This window comes from Rhinopithecus roxellana, chromosome 3 (genome assembly GCF_007565055.1).
Source record: "Rhinopithecus roxellana isolate Shanxi Qingling chromosome 3, ASM756505v1, whole genome shotgun sequence".
Classification (NCBI taxonomy): Eukaryota; Metazoa; Chordata; class Mammalia; order Primates; family Cercopithecidae; genus Rhinopithecus; species Rhinopithecus roxellana.
The window spans coordinates 69,811,501-69,822,282 of record NC_044551.1 but is presented as its reverse complement, the minus strand read 5'-3'; the positions used below and the strand labels follow the sequence as shown (position 1 = coordinate 69,822,282).

The following is a 10,782-nucleotide window of genomic DNA, read 5'->3' as shown; positions in this document are numbered from 1 at the left end:
TTTGTGTCATCTATGATTTCCTTCAGCATTGTTTTGCAGTTTCCCTTGTAGAGGTCTTTCATCTCCTGGGTTAGGTATATTCCTAAGTATTTTATTTTTTGCAGCTATTCTGAAAGGGGTTGAGTTCTTGATTTGTTTCTCAGTTTGGTTGCTGTTGGTGTATAGCAGAACTACTGATTTGTGTACATTAATTTTGTATCCAGAAACTTTGCTGAATTATTTTATTAGTTCTAGGAGTTTTCTGGAGGAATCATTAAGGTTTTCTGGGTAAACAATTATATCATCAGCAAACAGAGACAGTTTGACTTCCTCTTTACTGATTTGGATGCCCTTGATTTATTTCTTTTATCTGATTGCTCTGGCTAGCACTTCCAGTACTGTGTTGAAGAGGAGTCATGAGAGTGGGCATCCTTGTTCCAGTTTTCAGAGGGAATGCTTTCACTTTTCCCCATTCAGTATTATGTTGGCTGTGGGTTTGTCAAAGATGTCTTTTATTACATTGAGGTATGTCCCTTGTATGCCGATTTTGGTGAGAGTTTTAATCATAAAGGGATGCTGGATTTTGTCAAAAGCTTTTCCTGCATCTGTTGAAATGATTATGTGATTTTTGTTTTTAATTATATATATATGGTGTATCACATTTATTGACTTGAGTATATTAAACCACCCCTGCATCCCCGTTATGAAACCCACTTGATCAAGGTGGATTGTCTTTTTGATATGTTGTTGGATTCTGTTAGCTAGTATTTTGTTGAGGATTTTTGCATCTATATTCGTCGGGGATATTGGTCTGTGGTTTTCTTTTTTGGTGATGTCCTTTCTTGGTTTTGGTATTAGGGTGATACTGGCTTCATAGAATGAATTAGGAGGGTTCCCTCTTTCTCTGTTTTGTGGAATAGTGTCAATAGGATTGGTGCCAATTCTTCTTTCAATGTTTGGTAGAATTCTGCTGTGAATCTGTCTGGTCCTGGACTTTTTTTTGTTGATAATTTTTAAAGTACCATTTCAATCTTGCTGCTTATTATTGGTCTGTTCAGGATATCTAATTCTTCCTGATATAAGGTAGGAGGGTTGTATCTTTCCAGGAATTTATGCATTTCTTCTAGGTTTTCTAGTTTATGTGCATTGAAGTGTTCATAGTAGCCTTGAATGATCTTTTGTATTTCTGTGGTATCAGTTGTAATATCTCCTGTTTCATTTCTTATTGAACTTATTTGCATTTTCTCTCTTCTTTTCTTAGTTAATCTTGCTTATGGTCTATCAATTTTATTTATCTTTTCAATGAACCAGGTTTTTGTTTCATTTATAGTTTGTATTGTTTTTTGTTTTAATTTCACTTAGTTCTGCTTTGATCTTGGTTATTTCCTTTCTCCTGCTAGGTTTGGGTTTGGTTTATTCTTGTTTCTCTAACTCCTTGAGGTGTTACCTTAGATTGTCTGTGCTCTTTCAGACAATTTGATGTAGGCCTTTAGGGCTATGAACTTTCCTCTTAGCACTGCCTTTGCTGTATCCCAGAGGTTTTGATAGGTTTTGTCAGTATGTCATTCAGTTCAAAAAATTCTTTAATTTCAATCTTGATTTCATTTTTGACCCAATGATCATTCAGGAGCAGGTTATTTAATTTCAAACTGGTCACCTTCCATCCCACCCCCACCGCCCCCCCCCCCACCACCCCAGAGTACTATCCTACCTGCAAATGATCAAAGTTAGTTTTAGAACCACATGAGTAAACAAGCTATTTAGATAAACTACTCTACATTCCTGTTAATTACCCTTGCTATAGCTCAAAGAGGATTAGGCTGCCTTCAGCCATAACTCTATCCTGAAGCTTTTGCAAAAACTTTTTGGCCTTCCAAGAAGGTTTGTGTTTTATTTTATAATTTTCCCCACCATTCTGACTGAACACCTACATCTCTGCCTTTTCTGTTTTCTGCATCAGGTCTTATGGATTGGAGAGTGCAGATGTATGCAGCAACATGTTTGTCAGGAGTGGCAGTCATTGCTCTTTTTCTGGCTTTGTATCCTAGAATTAGTAAATAGCATAAGACAATCATGGGTATAATTAGCAACATTTTTTTCTAGTCAAAGAGTGACCCCCAGGGGTGGGGATCTAAACAGGAGAGATGATCTTGCACACCCTTCCATATGGCTGTTTGTTGGGTGTGTAGATCTACAGTGTGAAGGGATTCTAAAATTTTAGTTTTAAGTTGCTTTATGTCTGCTGTTAAATTATCATGAAAGGTTCCCCAGAGGTGTTGTTTCACCTCATCCCAACTGTGCATTGATTGATTCCATGGTAGAGAAGTGACTCAGATATGCTTATGCTCCCAGTTGCAGTTTAATTGCTGTTGGAATGCCAGTGCATCTTGTCGCTCCCCACATATTTCAAAGCAGCCTCAAGGGCTTGCAGACATGCAAGAATTTTTTGATCTATACCCTGCTATAAGAGAAGTTCATTAGACACATTTTTGGCCAGATTATCTACAAAGGCAACTGTTTGTACTGACTCAGTAATAGATGCCACAGCAATGCTAGCAGTTGCTAGGATGACTATGGTTGAGACTATAAAGGCCATAAATGTAGCTATGAGTCTTTCGTGTCTGACCTGGGACAAGGCATGGTCTAAGGTGGCAAGGGCAGAGGATCCTTGCTAATCACATGTCAAATTGACTGGTATGAATGCCTCAGACTGTCTCCTTAATACCATGACACTAGTAATATTTAGATCAGATATATTGTAATTAGTGATACATGAGGCAAACCAAGCCTGTCCCTGCACCTGGGTCACAAATGTGGAGTTTTGGGGTGAAATAGAAATATTGGTTCCCATAAAGAAAATATGGATGGGTAGTGCAAATCAGTTACTGATCATTGTAACTGATCAGTATGACAGTTATACTATAGTTGTTACTGGAATTACGATATGCTCCATGCCAGGTGTCAAGGGAGGTGCCAAGATGTCCCAGGTGCCATAAAGTGTCTTGGGGTGGCATGGACTTTACTTGGGGTCTGGGATATTCCATCCCCCCATTGACCCAAATCATAGGCGAATGGGACATGGCTATGAAACTGTGATTGATGCCTTGACAGATGAGGACATCAGTAAGGCTGCCCTGCAAATGGCTGTGAGGACTCCAGTCTAAGATGTTATCAATGCCTAACTGGAGGCTGTGGGCTTGTCCACCGTGACAGACCTCCCAGCTAAAGTGAAATCCATTACTTTCCCGGTTTTGCCCTTTAGCACAGGAAGGAATGTTTGGAAAAGCGGCATTGATTGCATTACCTGGTTTGAGGCTACCTGCAACTAAGGCTGTTAAGACATTTTCTTTGCCATGATGTGGCCATAATTGTGTTTGGGCAGATACACAGTAAGTGTTAGAACCTTTTTAACTTACACACAGTGGGAAGATGGTGGAGTGATATGTAGTGTTATCTGGCACCTTAGTCCAATGTGTGCCATTACTGAGAGACCCCACTGGGTGTAAATCTATCCCTCCTAGCTAAGCAGTTATGTTATTATAGGCTGGGAAGAGGGTGTCTGCCCAGGTGACAGGGCGAAAGAAAGGCAGGTCTAAGATATGAGCCAGTTGAGTGTAGCAGGTACAGGTTGCAGACAAAGGGAGAGCATAGAAAGGATCAATACCCTACGTGAGTTGCAATGTACAACAGAGAGCATAGCAAGGAACAAATTATCTGAAGTAAATGATGTCTCTGTCCGGAGCAGAATTTGTTCAGTCTCCTGAGTTGTTCTCTTCAGCATCCCCCAGGTGACGTCTGGGGCTTGTGTCATCCACGGAAGCCTCATCGTCTGGGGCTGCGGATCCTGCAGGGTCTGTTCCTTCATCTCTGATACCGAGTTGGGTCCTAGCCATGCCATGGTATGGTTTAATGCATCATGCTGGAATCCAAAGAGGACCTGAGGGGGTGTGGACACAAGCATACCCTCTTCCCCACATTAACAATTCATTTGGACCACACCATTCATTACTGTTTACATCTTTCCATAAAACTGCAGGTTTTATGTCTTGAGAGGTTTTAGCAAAGTGTTTTTCTACTGGTGATTGAAATTTGTCATCTAAATTTAGAAAATTAAGGGTAAATAAGGCTTGTGCCAATAGTGTTGAAGGGTCTTTACTCACACTTCCCCTTTTCTGGCTGTTTTCTGAGAGTATTTTTAAGGGTGGAGTGGGCATGTTCTACTATGGCTTGTCCTTGGGGGTTATACGGGTTGCCTGTGGAATGTTGGATATTCCACGTGTGACAAAATTGTTGAAATTGTGAGCTGGCATAAGCTGGACCATTTTCGGTTTTAATTTTTTAATTTTTGTGGGCTGCCCCATAAATGCAAAAGTTAAAAGATGTTTAATGACATACCGAGGGATGTTTGCACTAATTAGATGAGTGTTGATATCAACAGATACATGTACATATCTAAGTTTTCCAAATTCAGGGACACGTGTAACATCTGTTTGCCATAACTGATGAAGTTCTAATCCTCTAGGGTTAACACCTGTGGAAGAAGGCCAGTGAGCTGGCAATCTGGGCATTGTAGGATAGTTTGTTTAGCCAGCCTCTGGGTAAGTTCAAATTGTTTAGATAAGTTTCTCCAATTTTGGTGGAAAAATTGATGTGATTGGGTGGCTTGGTCAAGCAGTGATGTCATAACTTGTAGGTCTTGTTCATTGCCATAAGCCACTGGGCCAGGCAGAAAGCTGTGGGCTTGAATGTGTGTGATAAAAATAGGATGTGTACATTGATCTAGCAATTGCTGAAGTCGAAGAAAAAGAGCACACAGGGTGGGCTCGAGAGTGGACTTAATTAAGGCTGTTTCAGGGTTCTGCAATAAATAGTGTAAGCCAAGTCATTTACAATATTTATGGGCTGAGTGGAAAAAGTTTCCTGATATTGGAAAAAGGCCAATATCAGGGCCCCAATCTCAGCTCTCTGAGTACTAGTAAACCCAGATCGAGTGATTGAATTATGTGGTCTCCACCAGACTGCCGCTTTTCCATGTTTACCAGAACCATCAGTAAACAGTGTTAAAGCATTAGGTATGGGGGAGTGAGCTATATTTGTGGGCAAGATTACCAGGGTATGAGATAAGAAATAAAGGAGTTTATCAGCAGGAAGTATGTGCTCTATTTGTCCTGTGTAATCAGAGAAAGCTATTTGCAGATCGATAGATACTGGCAATACTGCTTCAAATTGCTTCTTACTTAAAGGAATCCTGATGGCATCAGGGTCATAACCTAGTAACTGATTGCATCGTTTGTGGCCTGAATAGATGACTTTAGTAAGTAACTGACTATAGGATGATAGTGTTTTAGTCCTGGTATGTCAGCAAAAAACCCATTCTAGGAAGTGTAGCCCGGGGCCACCTGTCCTGTTAACCCTGTAGGGGAGTGTTTGGTAAGAAAGATAAACAGTTAGATTGAATAGCGTCAGTGCAATCTAGCTGCCTCTGAGAGATGGCTTGTTCTATTTCCTCAATTTCCCTTTTTGCTGCAGGGGTTAAATATCTGGTAGAATCCAGGGCTGGATTGTCTTTTAAGTTAGAAAACAGGTTTTGTAGTTTATCAATAGGAATCCCCAAAGTGGAGTGGAGCCAGTTAATATCGCCCAGTAATTTCTGATAATCATTTAAGGTGTGTAAGTTGCTAGTATTTAATTTAACCTTCTGAGGTCTTACTGACAAGAAAGTTAGTATGTACCCAAGATATTTCCAAGGAGAGGACATTTGTACTTTTTCAGGTACAATGATTAAATCTCTTAGCTGTGTATTCTTTACGACAGAGGAATATAAATTTAAAAGTATTGGCTCCGTTGGGGCTGCTAGTAGAATATCATCCATAAAATGAATAATCTTGCAATTAGGAAATTCTTTTCTACTAGGGAGCAAGGCTTGATTTACATGATACTGACACATGGTAGGACTATCATTCCATGAGGAAGCACTTTCCAATGAAATCGACAAGCTGGCTTTTCTTTATTGATAGCTGGTATTATAAATGTGAATTTTTCTCTGTCCTGTTCTGCTAAGGGAATCATATGAAAACAATCTTTTAAGTCAATAATGATTATAGGCCAATCTTGAGGAATTGCCGTGGGGGAAGGGAGCCCCTGCTGAAGGGGTCCCATAGGTTGCAAATTGGCATTAATAGCACGTAGGTCATGCAAAAGTCTTCATTTCCCAGACTTTTTGGGAATGACAAAAATGGGTGAATTCCAAGGGCTGTTAGATAATTCGACATGCACAGCTTTCAGTTACTTCTCAACTAATTCATGAGCCCTCTGTAATTTCTCTCCCTTCAGAGGCCACTGTTCTACCCAAATCGGATCTTGAGAGAGCCACGTCAGGGGTACGGGAGGAATAATAACAGTGGCCATTGTTAGAAAGGGGTCTGCAGAGTAACCCCCCATTGGGCTAATAGGTCCCATCCCCAAAGATGAACAAGGATGGGCATGATTAGAGGTTGTATAACTGCCTTTCTTCCTTCTGAATCACAGCATGTTACGGGGTGTGTGCTCTGCTTGGCTGTGTGTGCCTCCATGGTGCTGACAATTTTCTGTTTCTTAGTGACCCAAAGCCAAGTTTCTGACCAGTTTTGATCACTAATGATTGAAATGTCCACCCCTGTGTCCAATAAGCCAGTAAAATTCTTATTTCCAATTTTTTCATGGGTCCCTGATCAGTGATTAATTGATTCCAATATACTCCTGTGGCTCCTGTGCTCCCAAAACTTCCCTTTCCCCTTTCCTTTCCATAGGCATTGGGGACCCAGTGTGATAAAAGCAGTAACTGAGCTATCTTTGACCCAGGGGGAAGAATATGCAGACCTTTACAGTCCATCATAACCAATATCTCCCCCTGATAATCACTATTAATTACCACGGTGAGCACATTAATTCCTTTACTGGATAGGCTATACCACCCCAGGACTAATCCCAGAGGCAGCGGACCCCAGATCCCAGTTGCAACCCCTTTAAGGTCTTTTCCTTCTTTTAGCACTAATTCTTTGGGGCAGAGTAAGTCCAGTCCTGTGTTCCCAGTGGTGGCTGCTCTGAGAGAGAAGACTGTGGGCTTCCCATCTGACCGAAGAAAGCTGCTGGCATTGCCCCAGCGGGGGGTGGGGCCTGGGGCTGGCCCCTCATGAAATTGCCTAACTGGTTTTTTATGGGGTTGGTGTTTTTTTAATCAAATTTAGACCTGCAATGTTTTCCCTTCCTACATTGGGGACATATAGAAGGGGGTTCTTTCCCTGAGTTACCTTGGTCTCTACCTTGGGGACATTCCCTCTTTATATGACCTGGCTCTCCGCATAGAAAACAATTTGGGTTTCTTTCCCTTTTCACTTTAGGAGGCCTTAATGCCATAGTCAATATTTTGGCTTTGTGTGTCTCGGTTCCTACCAGCTGACAACGCTCATATAAGCTCCCCAATTGTGGCTGCCTTTCCTCTGATTGGCTGCGGGCAAACCACATTAACGTTTCAAAAGTCAGTTGCAACAATAAGATATCAGCAGCTTGGGTGTGACTAATTTGTCTCTTAATTGCCTGGGTTAACCAATTGATAAACTCAACAAATGGCTCCTGAGGCCCTTGTCCAACATTTATGAAAGATCCCTGTTGAACTCCGCTTTTTGGAATTCGGTCCCAAGCCCTGAGAGCACACACAGACACTTGAGGATAGGCCTGGGGATCAAAATCTAGTTGTTGTACATTGGCATGAGGACCCCTCCCCTGGAGCATATCAGTTGTTATGTCTTACCTGGCTGCCTGATTCTGGTTGGCTTGTTTGCACCACTCATTGTATTCTGCCTTCCAGAGGAGGTATTGGCTAGGCTCCAAAGTTGTTTTAGCTAGCATTGACCAGTCCCATGGGGTCATACGGAAGTGGCCTTTCAAGGCCTCAATCATTCCTTTCATAAATGGGCTAGTGGCTCCATTTTCTTTAACGCTTTTTCTTAGCTCTTTTTAAGCGTTAAAAGAAACGAGTTTATGAACCTGATTGCTATGTCGGTCTTGCATTACTGGGCAGGCTAAAAGCTCCCCCTCTAATGCTGCTTGCTTAAGACAAGGCCCCGTAGCTGGAGTGTGTTTCTTGTCTTTTTTCCTACTTATTGGAGGAGGGGCTCAGGCAAAACCTCCATTTCCTCTTTGTTATTTTGGCCTGGTGATAGTGGGGCTGAGGGAAAAGGAGGCAGCAAGGCAGGTGATATTTCCTCTTCCTTCCCCTTTTTAGGCTTTTCTGTGTATAATGGGACCAAAGCCGTCCTTACTAGAGCCCATAGTGTTAAAGATGATGCTGGGACCTGTTGCCCTTGTGCATAATGCTGTTTAAGATTTCTCCCCACTTGTTCCCAGAGTTCTACCTGTAGCATGCCTTCTTTCAGGAGCCATGGATTATGGTTTACTACAGTTTGCATTAGGTCTCTTAACTGAGCCTGTGAAACTGAGGCTCCACTAGCCTTAAGCAGCAGTTTCAACACTTTTATATGCTGTTTCTGTTGAGCTGATAACTGTTGTCCCATGATGAAACCTCAGCCTGAATAATCTCCCCTGAACTTGGAGATCCCAAGTGGGCACCAATGACTTACTGATTACTCACTGACCACATGGTCCTTTTCACTTTTGTTTTCGAGGGGTCTGTCGTGCTTCCTTCACAGTGCTGGTCACATTGGGGTCACCACCTGTGGGGGTCTGTCCTGCAGACCCTGACTCAATGATGGATGAATACGTACACTGACACAGATATTATGCTTGTCATTCCAGCTGAGGGTTCAGACCACTTACAGACTCTAAGAAGGGTGCTGTCACCTGCGGCCCTGACTCTCTGGCCCTCCCAGCATTTATTCATTACATATTAAATGACAAAAGTCTCAGGTAAACACCATTAGAGGGTAATCAACCTGGTTGCCTTCCTCCACTCCCCTCCCTACAGAGCACTATTCTGCCTGCAGATGATAAAAGGTTAGTTTTAGAACCACATGAGTAACCAAGCCATTTAGATAAACTACTCTACATTCCTTTGTTAATTACCCAGCTCAAAGAGGATTAGGCTGCCTTCAGCCATAACTCTATCCTGAAGCTTTTGCAAAAACCTTTTGGCCTTCCAAGAAGGTTTGTGTTTATTTTATACTTTTCCCTACCATCTTGACTGAACCCCTAGAGATTTCCAGTTTTATTTCACTGTGGTCTGAGAGAGTGTTTCATATAATTTCAATTTTCTTAAATTTATTGAGGCTCGTTTTGTGGCCTATCATATGGTCTATCTTGGAGAAAGTTCCATGCACTGTTGAATAGAATGTTTATTCTGCAATTGTTGCATGGAATGTTCTGTATGTATCTCTAAGTCCATTTGTTCCAAGGTATAGTTTAAATCCATTGTTTCTTTGTTAACTATCTTGATGACCTGTCTAGTGCTGTCAGTGGAGTATTGAAGTTCCCCACTATTATTGTGTTGCTGTCATTTCTTAGGTCTACTAGTAATTATTTTATAAATTTGGGAGCTCCCGTGTTAGGTGCATATATGTTTAGGATTGTGATATTTTCCTGTTGGACATGTCCTTTTATCATTATATAATGTCCCTCTTTGTCCTTTTAAACTGCTGTTGCTTTTTTTTTGTTCCTATTAATCATGCCACATTATTTTTAATTGTGTACAAATATTTAACATGTCACCCAGGGACCATTTCACCCACTGCTCTGTTTGGCCCCCAGTCTTTTGTCTCTCTCTTCAGCAATAGTGAGACAGATACCATTTCCTTGGGGAAGAGAAATCCATGGTTTGTTGCCCTTGCCAATTACAAAAATGTTGGAAAGTTGAGTGGCAAAGCTGGTGCCATTGACATCTTTCACGTGAACCATGTCAAAAGATCCAGGGTGCCTCTCTCTGTTGGTGATCATACCAATTCTTCCCAGGATAGCACCTCCAGTCACCATTCATAGGTTACCAGTGTACCAGTGTCAAACTTGATGAAACCAGTAATCTTGCCAGTCTCCAAATCAATCTGAATGGTATCATTTACCTCGATGAGGGGATCAGGGTAGTGGATGCTGCAAGCATCATGAGTCACCAGATGAGGGATTCCTTTTGTGCTCGCAAAGATTTTTCTCACTTTGCCCCATTTGTACTTAGCCTCCTCAGGTGTAATACGATGTACAGCAAAGTGACCCTTGGTGTCATAGGTCAGATGGAAATTACCTCCCATCTTGTCAATGCTGATGACATCCATGAATCCAGCAGGGCAGGTTATATCAGTTCGGAACTTGCCATCAACCTTAATGAACCCCTGCATGCAAATCTTTACTTCATCTCCTGTCAGGGCATTCTTAAGTCTGTTCCTTAGGAAAATTATGAGGGGGAGGCACTCTCTCAACTTGTGAGGGCTGGTGGATGGACAAGGAGCAAACACACTGGTCAATTTATCCAGCATCCAATGTTTTAGAGCTGCTACCCACTTCAGATGCTTCTTAGGACCACGAGCCATGGCTGCATTAGGCAAGGAAAGAGGACCTCTCTCTTCCAGTGTGCGCAGAAATTCTAAACTGCTGTTACTTTAAAGTTGGTTTTGTCTGATATAAGAATAGCTATTCCTTCTTACTTTTGGTGTCCATTTGCATGAAATGTCTTTTTCTATCCCTTTACCTTAAGTTTATATGAGTCCTTATGTGTTAGATGAATCTCTTGAAGGCAGCAGGTGGTTGGTTGGTGAATTCTTATCCATTCTGCCATTCTGTATCTTTTTTTTTTTTTGGACGGAGTCTCGCTCTGTTGCCCAG

The 10,782-nt window shown here is 41.7% G+C and overlaps 1 pseudogene; it reads right to left on the bottom strand.

Moving 5' to 3' along the window:
- Positions 1–9,693: 9,693 nt before the first annotated feature.
- LOC104670233 lies at positions 9,694–10,490 on the bottom strand (annotated as a pseudogene).
- Between the last annotated feature and the right edge of the window lie 292 nt (positions 10,491–10,782).